Raw genomic sequence first — 20,607 nt, forward strand, 5'->3', positions numbered from 1 at the left:
TACACACCACACCGGGTACTCATTTAAGGCTGAGTCGATCTAGGGGGAGGCCCAAGACCGGTTCAGATAATCGTCACCGGTGTTGTTCGCCGTGAGCGGGAATCGAAACTCGGGCCGTAGGGTTCGTAGCGCAGTGCGCTAACCGCTGCACCACCGCTCCCCACACACACACATCACACACACATCACACACACAATTAAATAAATATAATAACGACTTACTTCCGGGGATGGGCAAACATCGAGGAATCTCTTTCAATGGAGCGAGTTAAGTGTGTTCGATTCAACACCTCCCTGTATCTGTCCGTCTGTGTCTCTGTTCGCCCCTGTGTGTGTCTCTCTGTCTCTATCTTCCTCTGTCTCTGTCCCTCTTGTCTGTGTCTGTCCGCCTCTCTTGGCAGTCTGTCTGTGTGTGTGTCTCTCTCTATCGGTGTCGATCCAAGCGAATTCAACGACTGTCAGGAGCAACACGCGCACGTTCAACTTCCACGGCCCACGACTGCACGCGACTCAAACTTGTTCCGAACACACAAAGACAAAGATCCCCCCTCCCCCCCGTATAGCCTTGACAGAATGTTGGGGCAAGTGTTGTTAGCGAGCACCTAACACACACACACAAAGACAAAGATGTCCCGTATAGCCTTAACAGACTGTTGGGGAAAGTGCTGTTAGCGAGCACCTAACACACACACAAAGACAAAGATCCCCCCCCCGTATAGCCTGGACAGAATGTTGGGGCAAGTGTTGTTAGCGAGCACCTAACACATACACACAAAGACAAAGATCCCTCGTATAGCCTGGACAGAATGTTGGGGCAAGTGCTGTTAGCGAGCACCTAACACACACAAATACAAAGATCCCCCGTATAGCCTGGACAGAATGTTGGGGCAAGTGCTGTTAGCGAGCACCTAACACACACAAATACAAAGATCCCCCGTATAGCCTGGACAGAATGTTGGGGCAAGTGCTGTTAGCGAGCACCTAACACAAAGACAAAGGTCCCCCCGTATAGCCTTAACAGACTGTTGGGGCAAGTGCTGTTAGCGAGCACCTAACAAACACAAAGACAAAGGCCCCCCGTATAGCCTGGACAGAATGTTGGGGCAAGTGCTGTTAGCGAACACCTAACACAAAAACAAAGGTCCCCCCGAATAGCCTTAACAGACTGTTGGGGCAAGTGCTGTTAGCGAGCACCTAACAAACAAACACACACATACGCGAGTTACGCACTGTCCCTCTGTCCGAATCGCCTCCCTGGCTACCAACTTCTGTTAAGTTCCAACTCCGTGTGCCAATCTGTCACGGCAAGCAGAGCTCGGCCTGAGCGAAGACAAACAACCTCAGCGAAGTCGCGTCTTCACTTTCCGTGTCACGACATTCCACACAATGTACACCACACACACACACACAGTACCACCACCACCGCCCCCTCTCTCCTTGTCTATCTAATGTTCTCAGATACTTACAGACTAACGTTTCCGCGACTTGTCAATCCGTGCGCCAAGCTTTGCGCACACAACGCAAGCCATAACTCAAAACTCGCTCGCTGCATTCCGTACAACACTGGCACACACTCACACACACACACTCCCCCCTCTCTCTCTCTCTCTCTGCCGTGTCTGTGTGTATGTCTGTGTGCTTTTCCCCTACCTCTCGTCTCTGAACACTCGTCCTCACGTGCGGAGGAAAGGAGGAGTGGGGTTGTGGGAGAGGTTATAGGCACCCACACCGCCCCTCATCCTACCTCCATCGCCAGCGTTGTAGACGCGTTGGAGCTTTTTTGGGATTTTCTGTGGACCGCAAAATGGCACTCGGGCAAAGGAGTGTCACTCCGGCTGGTGTTAAAGTTCCTTCGCTTCTCTCTCCCCTCTCTCTCCCCTCTCTCGCTCTCTCATCATCTTCTTCTTCTTCTACCGCTCACGAGCTCGCAGGAGTGATGGTGGTGGGGTGAAAGCGCTCCTGTGGTGTGTCTATGTCAGCGCGCGTGTGTGTGTGTGTAAGTCGACTAAGCCTCAAACGAGTGCCTGGCGCGGTGTGTAAACACAATCGCCAGTCGGGGAGACAAAGGCGGCCGGGCGTGGTGGTGCTTACCTCGCCCCCCCCCGGTGTGCCGTGCCGGTCTTCCTAAGTGCTACTTACTCGCATAAACAGCACTTGCCCCCACCCCGAAAAAAATGTGTGGAGGCTATACGGGGGTTCTTTGTCTTTGTGTAAGTGCGAGAGAGAAGGTGGGGGGGGGGGGTAGCTGTCGTGACACTGCCCGGCATCCTATCTGAGCTCTTCTCGAATCGTCAGCGGCTTCTTCCGCCAGGCTCCCCGTGTCTCCGCGTTGACGACTCGAAGGTAAACACGCGTGAAGTTATCGGTGGTGGTGTTCTAACGCAAAGTTTTATCGTAAGCACCGCGTGAATGGTTATCATGTACGAAAAAAACAACAACCTTAAAACTTAAATAAGCCGTGAATGCGTGCGTGTGGGTTTCTAAACACACACACACACACACCTAGTGCGGTGTGTAGAAAAACATCGCCACGGAGGGAGACAAAGGCGGTCGGGCGTGGTGTTGGCCACCGGCTTTCGTAGGTGTTACTCGCTTTACAGCACTTGCGTTACAATAATCTTTTCATATTGTGTACACGTAGTTGTATAATTGCATTAATAATCCACGCACTTCACCTACTCTCGATAACAAACACAACATCAACTTCGATATGGACGCTGCTATGAAGAAGGCCAATTGCCCGAAACGTCGTTTAATATAATATGTAATTGTTTCAGTGTTTGACGACCACACGCCGGAACGCGTTGGTGTTATTTTGTGTGCACCGCAGCAGCAGTAGCAATCGCCAGATACTTGTGTTTCATCTTGGATGTGTGTCTGTGTTTATCAAAGTTAATCCACGATAGGCCTCTAGATTTGTACAAGGCGTTGGTACTGATACAACAAAGACAAAGATCCCCCGTGTAGCCTTTAACAGACTGTTGGGGCAAGTGCTGTTAGCGAGTAGCCACCTATGAAAGCCGGCACGGCGGCACACGTGGTGGTTACAAAGACAAAGATCCCCCGTGTAGCCTTTAACAGACTCGGGCAAGTGCTGTTGGCGAGTAGGCACCTATGAAGGCCGGCACTGTGGCACACGAGGGGGTTACAAAGACAAATACCCCCCGTGTAGCCTTTAACAGACTCGGGCAAGTGCTGTTGGCGAGTAGGCACCTATGAAGGCCGGCACTGTGGCACACGAGGGGGTTACAAAGACAAAGACCCCCCGTGTAGCCTTTAACAGACTGTTGGGGCAAGTGCTGTTAGCAAGTAGCCACCTATGAAAGCCGGCACGGCGGCACACGTGGTGGTTACAAAGACAAAGATCCCCCGTGTAGCCTTTAACAGACTCGGGCAAGTGCTGTTGGCGAGTAGGCACCTATGAAGGCCGGCACTGTGGCACACGAGGAGGTTACAAAGACAAAGACCCCCCGTGTAGCCTTTAACAGACTGTTGGGGCAAGTGCTGTTAGCAAGTAGCCACCTATGAAAGCCGGCACGGCGGCACACGTGGTGGTTACAAAGACAAAGATCCCCCGTGTAGCCTTTAACAGACTCGGGCAAGTGCTGTTGGCGAGTAGGCACCTATGAAGGCCGGCACTGTGGCATACGTGGTGGTTACAAAGACAAAGATCCCCCGTGTAGCCTTTAACAGACTCGGGCAAGTGCTGTTGGCGAGTAGGCACCTATGAAGGCCGGCACTGTGGCATACGTGGTGGTTACAAAGACAAAGATCCCCCGTGTAGCCTTTAACAGACTCGGGCAAGTGCTGTTGGCGAGTAGGCACCTATGAAGGCCGGCACTGTGGCATACGTGGTGGTTACAAAGACAAAGATCCCCCGTGTAGCCTTTAACAGACTCGGGCAAGTGCTGTTGCCGAGTAGGCACCTATGAAGGCCGCCACTGTGGCACACGAGGGGGTTACAAAGACAAAGACCCCCCGTGTAGCCTTTAACAGACTGTCGGGCAAGTGATGTAGCAAGTAGCCACCTATGAAGGACGGCACGGTGGCACACGTGGGGGTGGGTGGTCAGCACCACGCCCGACACACTGTCACGCACACAAACTCCTTCCACACTGTATCCTAAATAAATATTCCATTGTAAACGCTATGGAGTTATAATCTTCGACCCAGTATTCGTGGTTCCGCTTTTTTAAAATATATAAAAATTATTACACGTAAAATATTGTGTTAATGCATCGTAGATTTAGATATTATACACACGCACATACGTTTACATTGCGTACATAATGCACGTTTACATGCGTTAATTATACGTGTTCACGCACACAACACATACACATATATGTACATCTTACACACACACACACGTATACAACAGAATGCGTGCGAACCCCATTTAACTCGTTATTTTGAAGAAACGTTTTTACTGCTATCTATTACAACGTTTAGTAATAGTGCTGTTTGTTACTCATCGCTTGGCATGAGTAACAAACAGTGCGAGGCAATGGTGACATATATAACAATATATATGAAAGTGTGTACTGTTTTCAGTCTGAATACAACGGTATATACATTATTAGATTTATATTAACATAGTAGTAAAACACGTGACTTATTCAGTGTACACCACTGTACATGATTTAATATGTTGTGCCAATGACAGATTAAAATTGTGTGTTAAATAATTATCTGTGCACAGCACCATACGCTGTAACCACTCAGCAAACCGCACTAAAATATTTACATATATATGTGTAATATGCATCGATGTTATTGTCCGTGTATGTATAGTAGTGTATTCGTGTAAAATGTGTACAACTTAATATTTTTATTCAAATCAAAATTTATATTTATCGTGGGTGGAAAAAAAAAATTAAAGGCCGGTCATTGTGGGGTGGTTCGTTAGACCATATTTCACCACGCCGGACAAATATCGCCGAAATGGCTTGAGGAGCGGTAAGACGCGCCGCCAAATGTGTGTGCCCTGTGTCAGTCATCTTCTAGGAATTATACACACACATTTACCGGCTTATGAGACGCACCAATCAACTTTCGCTTCAATAAACGCATTATATGTGTGTTCGATGCGGTACATGTGTTCGATACGGTTCGTGTGTTCGATACGGTGCGTGTGTCAGTATTGTACGTAACAGTTTCCGTTTCATTTAAAGTTGATGGCGAGTTTCACTTTTCTTTTGATTAGTGTGACGTAAGTACAACCTACATGTTCCATCCGACTGCGTTCATGTGTTTCACACACACATATAGACGAGGAATCGATGTGCTTGCTGTGCTGCCTTGTGCAGGAGGTCCCTACCTCGTTGTTGATCTCTCCCTGATCCACCAATCCTTCACAAAATCAGGACTCATCTTTCGACTCATCTATACGCTGTGTTCCAACACCACCAGCACCGCACTGCAGGTCACAACAACACTCGCACACTCACCCACCCACTCACACACTCACCCATTCACTCACACACTCACCCATTCACTCACTCACCCATTCACTGACACACTCACCCATTCACTCACACACTCACCCATTCACTCACACACTCACCCATTCACTCACACACTCACCCATTCACTCACACACTCACCCATTCACTCACACACTCACCCATTCACTCACACACTCACCCATTCACTCACACACTCACTCATGCACTCATACACTCACCCATTCACTCACAAACTCACCCATGCACTCATACACTCACCAATTCACTCACACACTCACCCATTCACTCACACACTCGCCCATTCACTCACACACTCACCCATTCACTCACACACCCATTCACTCACACACTCACTCATTCACTCACACACTCACCATTCACCCACACACTCACCCATTCACTCGCCCATTCACTCACACACTCACCCATGCACTCACACACTCGCCCATTCACTCACACACTCGCCCATTCACTCACCCATGCACTCATACACTCACGCACACACTCACCCACCTAGCAACTCACTCACTCACCCACTCACCCACACATTCACCACACTGCAGGTCACAATCACGCATAGATTTCCCTCACATTCCAACCATCACCACCACCGTTTGTTTTCCCCCAAATTCGTATTGTAATAATAAAATACCAGTGCTCAATCAAAGGTATAACGTGAGAAGCTCATATCTCTTACACACTTTAATAATGCCGGTGGTGTTCCTGGCCGCTTGCTGCTTTTGGGTCTTTGAGTACTATGTGGTAGGCCAGAGTGATACAACATGGGCACATACACACAAAGACAAAGATCACCCGTATAGCATTTAACAGGCTGCTAGGGCAAGTTCCTGTTCGTGAGTCGGCCGGAACGGCAGACGAGGGGGTTTCGTGACCAACAGCACGGCCGCTCGGCCGTCTTTCTCTCCCCCAGTACTATTGAGTACACACCGCACCGGGGTACTCATTCAAGGCTGAGTCGCCCTAGTGAAAGCCGGGGACCGGTTCAAATATTGCAGTTGTTGTTGGTCGTGAGCGGGATTCGAACTCTTGATTGCCGGGTTCGTAATGCAAGTGCAGCGCTAACCACTGCGCCACCGCTCCCCATAGACAAAGAGGTACTGTTTGTATATATGGGTCATATATATGTGTCATAGATATGGGTCATATATATATGGGTCAACCCATTTTAGGCACCATAGAGTTGATCCCACACGTTAATGGAATAAATGTTGGGAATTTTGATTCATTGAGAATCTAACCCTACTAAAGTTTTGCATCGGTGATTTTATTAGTTCAATTGGTGATGAATTGATATGTAAATGAAATATTAACTTGTGATCGTGACGTTATAGCTAGCAGAAAGCTGTTCGGCGCGCTGCGAGTTTACTGGCGTTCTAAATGTTTATGGACTTTCAACAATAAATTCGTTAATTAAATATGGACATTATAGTTGATTTCCTCCTTAGAAACAGTCAACGCGTAGCAATTATTACAAAATAATTTTTATTGTCAAACGTACTGTTAATTAAAACAGTTCTACACAATAACAACTATTAAAATAGAGTACTGTATAAATACAGTATATATATATAGAGTATATATATATATATAAAGTCTTTCACGTACTCCGTGAGAGATTGCAACTGGCATGAATGGCGACCTTCATCCAGCAGTGGACAAAATATCCTTTCATCCTTTCAACGTTGACATCAGTCCCGCCGAGACCAGCGAGGTGAAGTATGGTCAAACAAGCCCCCTCGTCTGCACCACGACCCTCCGGATGCGTCGTTGGCAGTATCCGCTCATCCAGAAGTGGATTTGTCTTTCCACACAGACAAAACTCAACAGATAACCCCCCGGAATTGTTCAATGATTTGACATGACGGGTGAGACAAATGTTTTACGAAAACATCAACAACATAAGCTTGCAAAAACTTACTCGCCTTTGCACACGCGCATGATGTATCGACCGCCTGTGCAATGACGCAAAACGCAGTGTGCAAGCCTCAAGTGTGTCCACTGCTGGATGAATCGAACTCGGTGCCATATCGGTTATCGATCGGCAGTGGGACAAAAAAAACCGGTTTAGCGATATCGCTCCGTCGCCACTGACGTGAGCCGGGGCCGCGGGAATTGAGGTTTGTGGAGTTCGCGGAGTGCTAACCACTGCGCCACCACTCTTCCGTACAAGCATTGTTATAAAACACACAGTGGTTTTATTATGAATATACTTATTATTGTTGTCAAAGAGAGACAGACGTTTGTAATTTGAATGTCATGCAAAACTATAAATAGATTCACATTATTTTGATGCGGTTGTAAAATCGTGTTATATATTTTTTTACATACAGAGGCAAACATAAATGAAGGCACGCACAAAGATCCCCCGTATAGTCTTAACAGACTGTTGGGGCAAGTGCTGTTATCAACCAGCACCTATGAAGACACACGAAGGGGTGGGTGGCCCACACCACGCCCGGCCGCCTTTGTCTCTCCAGTGGCGATGTTTACAAACCGCACCAGGTACTCATTTGAGACTCAGTCTACCTAAGGGAGGCCCAGAACCGGTTCAGATAATCGGTCGCCGGTGTTGTCCGCGAGCGGGAATCGAACTCGCAGCGCGCTAACCCATACACCACTGCTCCACACGACACTAAACAAAGACAGACAGAAATCCCTCCTACAGCCTGAACAGACTGTAGGGCAAGTGCTGTTCGCGAGTAGCACCTATGAAGGCCGACACGGCACACGAGGGGGTGGGTGGCCAACACCACGCCGGACCGCCTTTGTCTCCCCAGCGGCGACGTTTTGCTCACACGCGCACGCACAAATGTCGACGCAAACACACAGCACACGGCACACACTCTCTTTAACGTGACTGGCCGACGCTTTTAATGATAAATAACCCAAACCCATGCGGCTGAACGATATCACAAAGCCCTCTTCCAAAGCTCCCTCCCCCTCGACCACCCCTACCCTGCCCCCTATCACCACCTTTTCGGCAGGGGGGGGTCTGTCCCGGTAGGGAAAGGCGATACGACCAGCAAGCAGCAGCAGCAGCAGCAGCAGGAGATGGGTGTGTGAGTGGCTGTTTGACCATACTTCACCACGCTGGTCAACGCGAGGTTTGGGTGCCAAGATAACAGAATTACAACAATTGGTTTTGCAGCACTGCCCCCTGCTGCTCGAACCTGCCCCCCCCGCAGTCTATAGCAACCTGTTATGCATGTTCGGTGGCTGCCCATCCACGCGTTATCCAGGCTCAAGTCCTGCCGCGCTTCTGAGATGAGGGTAACACACGCTCGAAGCACCGCACAGATGAATTCAACAATCCATTGCTGAACGTGTATACGCACGTATCTGTGCGTTATGTATGCACGCGTAGGTGTGAGTCAATACGCGTGCGTTATTGTACAAATGTATAATAATGTGTATATGTGTACACACACACACGCACGTAGAGAGTGGTGGCGCAGCGGTTAGCGCACTCCGCTACGAACCCGGCGACCCAAGTTCAATTCCCGCTCGCGATCCAAAAACAGTGGCGAGTTATTTTAACCGCTCCTGGAACTCCCCGCGGCCCCTAGGTCGACTCAGCCTCAAAACGAGTACCTGGTGCCGTGTGTCAACATCAGCTTGGTGCTGTACCCTACCGGCCTTCATCGGTGCTACTCGCTAAACAACACTTGACCCAACAGTCTGTTAAAGCCTATACAGGGGAAGGGGTGTATCTTTGTCTTTGTGTATATATACAGACAGAACCCCAGCAGATAACACCTAACACTCGCAGACAAGTCTGCCATCCAAATACTATCCAGGCTTTACACCTGATTCGCTTCCGTATACCTATAACGATGTAAGCTGTAGTAAGCGATAGCTCATAGGCCACCTGCTTATAGGTTGACACAGCAGCCAGCTGCTGTTCTATGGGGGGCCTCATTGTGAGTCGTCGTCCCCCCAAACCCCTCCTTGTTCAGTAATCGTATGAAAGAAAAAAGAGCGCTACAAAAACTCCCAAACAAAAACATTTCTCAAAGACGCAGGGGGGGGGGAGGATGGGGGGGGGGGGCAAGCTATGTTGAGGGTCATTACGGCGGAGGAGGCATTCATCCAGCAGTGGATCGAGCAAATTGATGTACACGTACAGGCACAAGAGTGTGAGCGCGTGCGCGCGTGTGTACGCACACGTATGTATGTATATAGGCACGCATTCTTTACACGTAGATGTGAACACATAGACGCGTGTCCACACGTCTACACTATACGTGCATGCATACGTTCGTACACAGGCGCACCAAGACAAAGGTCCCCCCGTATAGCCTGCAACAGACTGTTGGGGCAAGTGCCGTAGGCGAGCAGCACCTACGAAGGCCGCAATGGCTCACGGGAGGAGGCAGAGTGCGTAACCAATGCCACGCCCGGCCGCCTTTGTCCCCATCAGTGGCGATGTTCACACACCGCAGCAGGTACTCACTTGCGGCTGAGTCGACCTAGGGGAGGCCCAGGACCGGTACACATAATCTGACATACATGGCTATACACACACACAAGCGTACATACACACGCATACACACACGCGTACATACACACGCGTGCATGTATACGCCTTTGTGGAAAATGTTACAGATTTGAAGCATTCTCACACACACACAAGCGAATTAAGAACGCAGTACGCAGTGAAATGTGTTTGTATACGTTTCCGTATTGTATAATCATAGTTATTGCTGGCAATAAAATTCGCATTGACATTAAGAATATTGAGTACGCCGTTTGTTGTGAGCGCGCGTGTGTGTATGTTGAGTTGTGTGTGTATAATTGTGTGTGTATGTTGAGTTGTGTGTGTATAATCGTGTGTATGTTGAGTTGCGTGTGTATAATTGTGTGTGTGTGTTGAGTTGCGTGTGTATAATTGTGTGTGTATGTTGAGTTGCGTGTGTATAATTGTGTGTATGTTGAGTTGCGTGTGTATAATCGTGTGTGTGTTGAGTTGCGTGTGTATAATTGTGTGTATGTTGAGTTACGTGTGTATAATTGTGTGTGTATGTTGAGTTGCGTGTGTATAATTGTGTGTATGTTGAGTTGCGTGTGTATAATTGTGTGTGTATGTTGAGTTGCGTGTGTATAATTGTGTTAAAGGCTACACGGGGGATCTTTGTCTTTGTTACATATGATTTTCATAACATTACATCTGTAAACTACATCGTAACGTGTAAGGTATATATGTCGATATATGTGTTTGTATGTTTCGATGTATTCACAGTATTCATGTCAATGAAACCAATTTAAACCTCAATTTCTACGCGACTCCCAAATTTGAATACTATTTTTTTTTCATGAATTATCTCTTTATAAGAAGCCGCCTAAATTATAATTGTGGCCACGTCGTGTCAAGCTCTCTTTAGCCTTTTAAGAACATCATGGGATATGTAAGTTCGTTTCCTTGTATTAGATAGTCAAAGGTAAAGATACCCAGTATAGTCCTCAACATGCTGTAGGGGCAAGTGCTGTTAGCGAGCACCTATGAAGGCCGGCACGGCACACGACGGGGAGGGATGGCCAACACCACGCCCGGCCACCTTTCTCTCCCTCGTGGCGATGTTTACACACCGCATCAGGTACTCATTTGAGGCTGAGTCGACATAGGGGATGCTCAGGACAGGTTCAGATATAATCATCACTGGCGTTGGCCGTGAGCGGGATTCGAAGTTGCGTGGCCGGGTTGGAAGCGCGCTAACCGCTACACTACCCGCTCCCCACAAAAGCTTGAACATGCTGTTGGGGCAAGTGCTGTAAGCGAGCCACTAATGAAGATCTGCACGGCACACACACACACTATATATACATACACACAAACGCATGTACAATATTCTAAATATATTCCAGGAGGACTATCAAATCTGACTGGTCGACCACGGTCTGGCTGTCTGGGAGGATTTCATGTAGCAGTGGATTCATTACAATACTGTTACACACATCATTGTCAACGTGACGATGTGTGTGTGTGTTTGTGTGTAATATGCGGTGTGCGGTCGTGCAGCGGTGATAGCGCGCTACGCTACGAACCCGGCCACCCGAGTTCCATTCCCGCTCCGGGCTAACAGCCGTGACGATTATCCAAACCGGTCGTGGGTATTCCCAAGGTCGGCTCAGCCTCAAATGAGTATTTGGTGTGATGTGTAAACATGAGGACATGCGTCACCCTTTCTGGCAATGATAGCCTATTATTACTTCCACCCCCCCCCCACTATCATTTTGATGCCGGCAAAACGGTCCCATAGACATGTGCAGACATTGCCACTGGGGAGACAAAGGCGGCCGGGCGTGGTGCTGGCCACCCCACCCACCTCGTGTGTTGTGTCTGACCTCCATAGGTTGCTACTCGCAAAGAGCACTTGCCCTGGTAGTTTGTTGAAGGCTATACAGCGAAGGTGGAATCTTTGTCTTTGTTTGTCTTTGAATATCTAATATGGGGGGGGGGCAGCCAATGTGTAACTGATGTACGTGTCTCGTAGCGGTGTCAAGCGTTACCCCCCCCCCTTACACCTCTACACACACACACACACAGACCCCCCCACACACGCAGACACCCCACACACACAGACCCCCCCACACACACACACAGACCCCCCCCTTACACCTCTCCCCACACACACAGACCCCCCCTTACACCTCTCCCCCCCCACACACACACACAGACCCCCCCCCCTTACACCTCTCCCCACACACACACACACAGACCCCCCCCTTACACCTCTCCCCACACACACACACACACAGACCCCCCCCCTTACACCTCTCCCCCCCCACACACACACACAGACCCCCCCCCCCTTACACCTCTCCCCACACACACACACAGACCCCCCCCTTACACCTCTCCCCACACACACACACACAGACCCCCCCCCTTACACCTCTCCCCCCACACACACACAGACCCCCCCCACACACACACACATACCCCCCCTTACACCTCTCCCCACACACACACACAGACCCCCCCCCCCTTACACCTCTCCCCACACACACACACACACAGACCCGCCCCCACAGACCCCCCCCCCCCACACACATACACAGACCCCCCCCCACACTTCTCGTTCGAGTCGCTCATAAACCACCGCGTCTGACAGTGGCGTGCGGTCGTAACAAAAACACTCGCCAAGCGGGCCTGTCACATTATTTAGCCATGAAAAGAGGATTTAACAAAACAATAAATATATCGCCGCGGTAAATTGGGTGCCCCTTGTTTGTGTCTCGTTGTCGTTGTTGTTGTTGTTTGCGTGCGTCTTGTGTTGTTGCGGGGAGCGGTGGTGCAGCGGTTAGCGCTACGAACCTGGCCGAGCCGGCGGTCCGATTCCCGCTCACGGCCAACACCCGGCGACGATTATCCGAACCGGTCCTGGGCCTCCTCCTAGGTCGACTCAGCCTCAGATGAGTACACCGAGCAAAGCTACTCGGGAGACAAAGGCGGCCGGGCGTGGTGCTGGCCACCCACCCCCTCGTGCGCCGTGCCGGTCTTCGTAGGTGCTCGCTAACAGCACTTGCCCCTACAGTCTGTTAAGGCTACGCGAGGTATCTTTGCCTTTGTTCGCGTTGCGTATACGCGTGTTAAAAAAGGGAGCGGTGGCGCAGTGGTTAGCGTTGCTTGTTATTGCGCCTACGAACCCGGCACAGATCCGAGTTCGATTCGGTAGGCAAACAGCCGGTGATGATTATCTGAACCGGTCCTGGGCCTCTATCTTAGGTCGACTCAGCCTCAAACGAGTGCCTGGTGCTATGTGTAAATATCGCCACGAGGAAGACAAAGGCGGCCGGGCGTGATTTCTCGGCCCACCACCTCGCGTGTCGTGCCGGTAGCCTTCATAGGTGCTGCTCACTAACAGCACTTGCCCCAACAGTCTGTTAAGGCTATACGGGGTATATTTGTCTTTGTGTGCGTGCAGACAAAGGCACACACACACGCACACGTGTGATTGTGTATAATACGTGTATTGTATATAAAGACAGACGGGTTACCTTGCACGAACGGGTGTCAAATTGTGTACATACGTGTAGAGTTCTGTGTATTTGTAAAATTGTGTTTACGCGTGTGCGTGTGTCTTTGTCGTGCGTGTATGTATGCGCCTTTCAAGTTCCGTTTGTATCAAATTACAAGTTTAGATTATTATTATCAAACACTACAATATACGTCATGTGCACATCTGCCCGTGTCAAATGCTGTCTATGCGTGCCTGTGAGCGTGCGTGCGTGGCTGTGTGAAATGGTGTTAGGTGCGTGTGCGTGTGTGTCTATGTGCGTGCGGTCGTGTGTGGGGAGCGGTGGTGTAGCGGTTAGAGCGCTGCGCTACGAACCCGGTGACCAGAGTTCGACTCCTGCTCACGGTCAATACCAGCGGCGATTATCTGAACCGGTCTTGGGCCTCCCCTAGGTAGACTCAGCCTCAAATGAGTACCTCGTGCGATGTGTAAGCATCGCCACTAGGGAGACAAAGGTGGTCGGGCATGTAGCTGGCCACCCACCCCCTCGTGTGGCGTGCCGGCCTTCATAGGTGCTCGCTAACAGCACTTGCACCAAGAATCTGTTTAAGGCTACACGGGTGGTCTTTGTCTTTTGCCAAATGAAGTCCGTGACAAATCGTGTTATTTATCTAAATGCGTGTGCGTGTGTGTTTCAAAGTGTGTGCGTTGTATCATGCTCGCGAACAGCACTTGCCCCAACAGTCTGTTAAGGCTAAACCTATATTATGAATAACATTGGTCGCGAAAGCCTCCGTGTTAAACTGACTATACGGGGGATCTCTGTATTTGTCGGTGCATCATGGTAGCTCGCTCTGGACATTAATAGGCGCTCGCTAACAGCGCTTGCCATCAGGATCTTCGTAATGTCGTTGGGCATTCGTACGTTTCACCTACCAGCATAATCTGTCCGTGGAAAGTGCGCACACGTGTACACATTTTATAACGGGCGGTACGGTTACGTACATTTGTGGTAAGGTGATAAATGCGATTTTAAACGCAGTGATGGAAAAAATTCACGGACCGCTCTCAATTCACTGCCGGATGCAAGTACAGTGTCTCCCAAAAATAAGCTGTCGGTCATTGGAGGGGACCGTTTGACCATACTTCACCACGCTGGTCGGCGCGGTTTGCTGCGGGTGGTGGCTCCCGGACCCGTTCACATTCAATTCGCCACTCCACGTTCACCGTGATCGGGGAATCGAACGTGCGATCGTTGGGTTTACACAACAACATCGCATTGCGCTAACCACCGCGCCACCGCTCCCTATATCGCACGTAAATTATGCCTCCGAAAGATTTACAAATAACGTGTCTGTATTCATACACACACATACACACATATATATATGTGACCTTCACACAACGGTAACAACAACCTCACCGAGACTCGGAAAACTTGTTTTCAATAGGGCCCCGCTTTCAGCGGCGTGTTTGGCCGCAAAAAAATCCATCCGTGAACGCGCGGGCTTGCGTGAGTCAAAGAGACTCGCTCCCCTTTGCCCGATTTCTATTTTGTTTTGTTTGACCGGAGCGGAATTCCAGTCACGGAATTACGCGGAGCGACGATCGACGGCGGACTCATCGCGAGCGGGTCCGTGCCCCGTGCGTAATTGCGTTACCGCGCGCAGGTTCCGAATCCGGTCAACAATATTGAATATCTGAACCGGTCCTCGATGGATGATTGGAGTCCGCTAAGACCAAGCATCGGCGAAGGACGTTTCAAAACGAAGCCCCCCCCCTCCCCCAACGACTCGATGCAGGTGTGTCCTCCCATCATCCAGCAGTGGATTGAAAGGGGCCGTGCAAACGTCCTCGCGGCGTTTTGACAATGCGTCGCTCTATCAATGTTTAGAAGCGTTCGTGTCGGATACAGGGAGGGAGAGAGAGAGAGAGAGCGACGGGCGTATTAACTGAATGAGTGAACGGGTGGCGTGGATTCTTGCGATGTTCTCGAAGGGCTGGGCAGAGCTGAAATTTGTCACGAATATAGCCCCGAGTCTGTCCTTTGTAATCCCATAGAACGGTCTGACAACAGCAACAACGGAGGTGTTTAGAGTGTTGGGGGGGGGGGGGGGGTTGGTCACTAAAGCCGAGGCATGCGGAGGTCGCCGATTTGGTTTCACTCACGGACTGGGGGGGGGGCAGCCTCACTCAGCCTGGAGCTTCTCAGCGCTGCCCCGAGTCTCAACACTCACGCGGGATACGAGACCCGTCAGCATCATCATCATCAGCTGCAGTGGTGGTGGATCGAGTAAAAGTCACCTCTTCCCGTAGAGTGTGACGCTGGAGCCGAGAAAAAGCAAGGGGTAGCCCGTTATCCGTTATTCGTAATTTATACGCCAGTACTCGAGTCGTGTCTGTCTGCACATAATGATGGGGGGAGCGGTCTTGTTCGCGGTGAGCGCGCTGCGCTACGAACCCGGCGACCCGAGTTCGATTCCCGCTCACGGCCAACACCGGTGACGATTATCTGAACCGATCCTGAGCCGCGTCTAGGTCGACTCAGCCTCCAATGAGTTCCTGGCGCGGTGTGTGAACATCGCCACTGGGGAGACAAAGGCGGCCGGGCGTGGTGTTGGCCACCCACCCTCCTCGTGTGCCGTGCCGGCCTTCGTATGGTGCTGCTCGCGAACAGCACTTGCCCCAACGGTCTGTTAACACTACACGGGAGATCTTTGTCTTTGTGTACGCAATGAGATGTCCCTACCTAGCGGGTCTATTGAAGGCGTTTACGCGCACATCAGGGTACAGCGGTGGCTCGGGTGGGCAGCGTGCCGCGCTACGAACCCGGCCACCCGAGTTCGACTCTCCATCGCGGCTGTCATCAGTGGCGCGCGCGATCAGCACGCAGCCCGACCCCAAGCACCCTCCCCAGTCGCACATCTAACAATGCGCACTGCCCAGTGACCAGATTTGGTGAAGTATGGTCGGTCAGCAAAACAAACTCCCAGCATGACCGCCGCGGCACGGCTCTCTTGTATACACATACACAGAGGCCTATCATCCAGCAGTGGATTGACCAAGGCGCTATCGTACAAGATACGGACCCAATGATTGGTTAATATTTGAACAGGCAACAATGCGCACTGCCCAGTGACCAGATTTGGTGAAGTATGGTCAGCAAAACAAACTCCCAGCATGACCGCCGCGGCACGGCTCTGTTGTATACACATACACAGAGGCCTATCATCCAGCAGTGGATTGACCAAGGCGCTATCGTACAAGATACGGACCCAATGATTGGTTAATATTTGAACAGGCGCGCACACAAACATAGCTATTGGCGGTAATGTTTTAACTTTGGGGTTAATGATTAACAACGGTACCGCATATATTTTGCACACAGACAAAGATTCTCCGTGTAGCCTTAACAGACTTTTAGGTCAAGTGCTGTCAGCGAGCACCTATGAAGGCCGGCACGGCACACTCGGGGGTGGGTGGAAACCGCCACGCCCGGCCGCCTTTGTCTCCCCAGTGGCGATGCTGCTTTCCCTGGCTGTGCCTGTGCTCAGCAGTGTCTACAATAGTATCAACAATCGTGCAATAACAACCCTGTAGTTTAACGTGCATCTAAGCCTTTATGTCAATCCGCTCGCCTCTTATTAACCTTGGCCCGGTGGCGCTGCTGATGAGCTCAGCAAAGGGTGAAACCGGTGCGGAGATGTCTCGCCTTTGCAAGCGGAATGATGCTGCTGCTGCTCCTCTTGTCCTTTCTACTGCTGCTGATGCTGCTGCTGCTGATGATGATAGTCACTCGCAGCCGATGGAATAATGTAATCGCCGTTCCTAATTCGAGTTTGACTCCCGTGTGTTGGGGAGACAAATGAGTACGCGGAGACATCTCACCACGCACGCGAGGGAGACACTACTCACGTCGAATGCAAAAATAAAATAAAATATGAAAAAATATTAACCAGTAAATAAACGTTAACCAATAACAACCCCCCCCCCCACGACTTCCATTCGCGTGAATATATGCGGACATGCCATGCATCATGCTAAGATCGAATATTATTGTTACTGTATCATAGTTGCCTTGCAAGGGGATCGGTGTCCACGCGTGCTATGTGTTCGCGTATTCTACGAATATGTGGCAGCAATCAGCCATCGTCAATCGACTGCTGGACGAGTGTACGGGGATGTTTGTGCGGCCAAACGCGTCGTCCGCATCGCGTCCGTTGTCTTTTTGAGTCACCAAACGAGGGCGCTTCGCTCGCTCTCCACTGGTTACAACGTCACACTCGACGGGAGAAGGCGAATTACTCGGTCCACCACCACAACTACTGACGATGCTGATGCTGCTGCTGCTGCTGACGGGTCTCGTATCCCGCGTGAGTGTTGAGACTCGGAGCAGCGCTAGGGGAGCTCCAGGCTGAGTGAAGCTGCCCCCCCAGTCCGTGAGTGAAACCAAATCGGCGAAATCCGCGTCCCTCCACTTTAGCGACCCTCCCAATATTCTAAACACCTCCGTTGTTATTGATGTTGTTGTTGTTGTTGATGTTGTTGATGATGTTGTTGTCAGATCGTTCTATAGGATTACAATGCACAGACTGGGGGCTATAACCGTGCCGAATGTCCAGCTCTCTCTAGCGCCTCTAGAACATCGCTAGCATTCTGCACCATTCGCTCAGTTACTTATCGTGTCTCTGTGCTGACAGCACTACCGTTAGAGAAACAAAATACAGTTATAGGGAATTATAGTCGACGTTTCGGGCAACGCTCCTTCTTGATCGCTGTATATATATGTGTCGAGTGTATCCATAACGCTACAATTAATACAGCACACGAGTGCCGGTCCTGGTCCTCCTCACAGTCGACTCAGCCTTAAATGAGCACTGTCACTGGTGCGATTGTAAACGTCAGCACCGGGGAGACAAAGGCGGTCGGGCGTGGTGCTGGCTACCCACTCCATCGCGTGCCGTGCCGGCCTTCACAGGTGCTCGCTAACGGCACTTGCCCCGACAGTCTCTTAAAGCTACACGGGGGATCTTTGTCGCTGTGCACGTACGGGGAGCGGTGGTGGAGCGATTGGCGCGCTGCGCTGTGATCCCAGCGAACCGAATTCGATTCCCGATCACGGTCAATATCAGTGGCGATTATCTGAACCTATTCTGGGCCCCCCCCCCCCTAGGTCGACTCAGCCTTAAATGGTGCGCGGTGTGCAAAGTCGTCCGAGGCGTGGTGCTGGCCACCCATCTCATCGCTCGCCGTGCCGGTAACCCTTCGTATAGCTCAGGGGTCGGCAACCAAAATAACAAGAAGAGCCATTTCTTTCCAATTCGGTACAAAATTCAGTATTTCAAGAGCCGCAATGCATCTGAGTACATATACTGTACTCATCGTCAAGAAGCAGCCTGTAAAGAGCCGCATGCGGCTCCGGAGCCGTAGGTTGCCGACCACTGGTATAGCTGCTGCTGTCGGCGTGCAGCGTGTTCAAGACGACACGGCGTCTTTGTCTGCTGTCAGGAACCCACAACGCTCTCGGCAGTCGCCTTGCTCTCAGGCTTTCATCGTCACCCTCCTCCACCGGGACCCGTGGGCGAATTGCTCGGTCCACCACTACAACTACTGCTGATGCTGCTGCTGCTGATGATGATGATGCTGACGGGTCTCGTATCCCGCGTGAGTGTTGAGACTCGGAGCAGCGCTTGGGAGCTCCAGGCTGAGTGAGGCTGCCACCCCCCCCCCCCCCCCCCAGTCCGTGAGTGAAACCAAATCGGCGACCTCAGCGTGCCTCCGCTTTAGCAAAACCCCTCTCCCCCAACATTCTAAACACCTCCGCTGTTGCTGTTGTTGGTGTTGATGTTGTCAGATTATTTCTACAGGATTAAAATGCACAAACTCGGGGTTATATTTCACGGACATCGGTAGAATTGACACAACGCTCGCTCTCGAATGGACATTACATTTTATGTTAGATGTATTCTATAGGGGTAATTTGTATATATATGTGAACACGGATAATTTGTATATTGACATATATGTGCAAGATATGTATATATATATAGTTACGAGTTGTCTTACCACAAGACAAACCCACGTACATATATAAATACACGCATATAAAAATCCCATACGTACTATTTACGGCACAAACACGCTATTTGTTTTTGTATATATCAGTGCGAATTAAATATATATGATGCAGACCAGAACACAATTAGTTATGTTCAAAGATACACTAGTACGTTACACTTGCACATACACCTACGGACCATTGACCGGCGTGGTGAAGTATGGTCAAATACCCCCCCCCACCCCCTTCTACCCCCACTATCCAGCAGTGGATTGACAAACACCGACTCTGCGTGCACGCCATACATACAAAGACAAAGACCCCCCCCCCCCGTATAGCCTCAACAGACTGTTGGGGCAAGTGCTGTTAGCGAGCAGCACCTACGGAAGCCGGAACGGCACATGAGGGAACCACGCACGCCCGGCCGCCTTTGTCTCCCCAACACACGAACACACACACTCCACTTGCAATGATTGCGACATATACAGTAGTACATATTGCAATGATTTACGATTGTCAATTACTGTGATTATTGCAGTAATACAGAACTATAACTTTAAGTACATTTTTACTGCTATTCATTTTTCAGATAAGGATAATATATTATATTTAGAGGTATTTTTGTAAAGTAATATATATGTGATAATGCAAGGCACACGTGTAATATGTTCACATATGCGTGGTATATATTTAATTGGCAGATATTTTGTAAGCGGCTGTATTTAACAATTCACGTAAACTAATTACATACATCGCTCACACATATACACACACTGAACACATACATATACACGTTAAAAACACGTAAATATATATACAACCTCAAAACAACATAAATATATACACTAAACCCATACAAAGACACAGAAACCCCCGTGTATCCTTAACACACTGCGTGCCGGCACAATGTTTACACACAGCACCAGGTGCCCATTTGAGGCTGAGTCGACCTAGGCGAGGCCCAAAACCGGTTCGGATAATCGTCACCGGGTATTGGTATCCGTTGAGCGGGAATCGAACTCGGGTCGCCGGGTTCGTAGCGCAGCGCGCTAACCGCTACACCACCGCTCCCCACACTCCCATACAATCTCCGTGTAACACAC

At 50.2% G+C, this 20,607-nt stretch overlaps 1 protein-coding gene across 6 annotated transcripts in view; it reads right to left on the reverse strand.

Moving 5' to 3' along the window:
* LOC133349703 (homeobox protein Hox-B3a-like) overlaps nucleotides 1-20,607 on the reverse strand; it is a 355,311-nt gene that overhangs the window by 72,617 nt on the left and 262,087 nt on the right. The window contains exon 1 of one of the 6 annotated variants that reach the window (XM_061563379.1): nucleotides 1,650-1,979. The exons of 4 other annotated variants lie outside the window; for them this stretch is intronic. The gene's annotated coding sequence lies outside the window, so the exon portion shown is untranslated. Of the gene's footprint in view, nucleotides 1-1,465; nucleotides 1,583-1,649; nucleotides 1,980-20,607 lie in introns of those variants that run through there. One more of the 6 variants, XM_061563377.1, reaches the window with a different exon arrangement.

Source organism: Lethenteron reissneri, chromosome 31, assembly GCF_015708825.2.
Source record: "Lethenteron reissneri isolate LAM-NWPU_2019-01 chromosome 31, ASM1570882v1, whole genome shotgun sequence".
In the NCBI taxonomy this organism is placed as follows: domain Eukaryota; kingdom Metazoa; phylum Chordata; class Hyperoartia; order Petromyzontiformes; family Petromyzontidae; genus Lethenteron; species Lethenteron reissneri.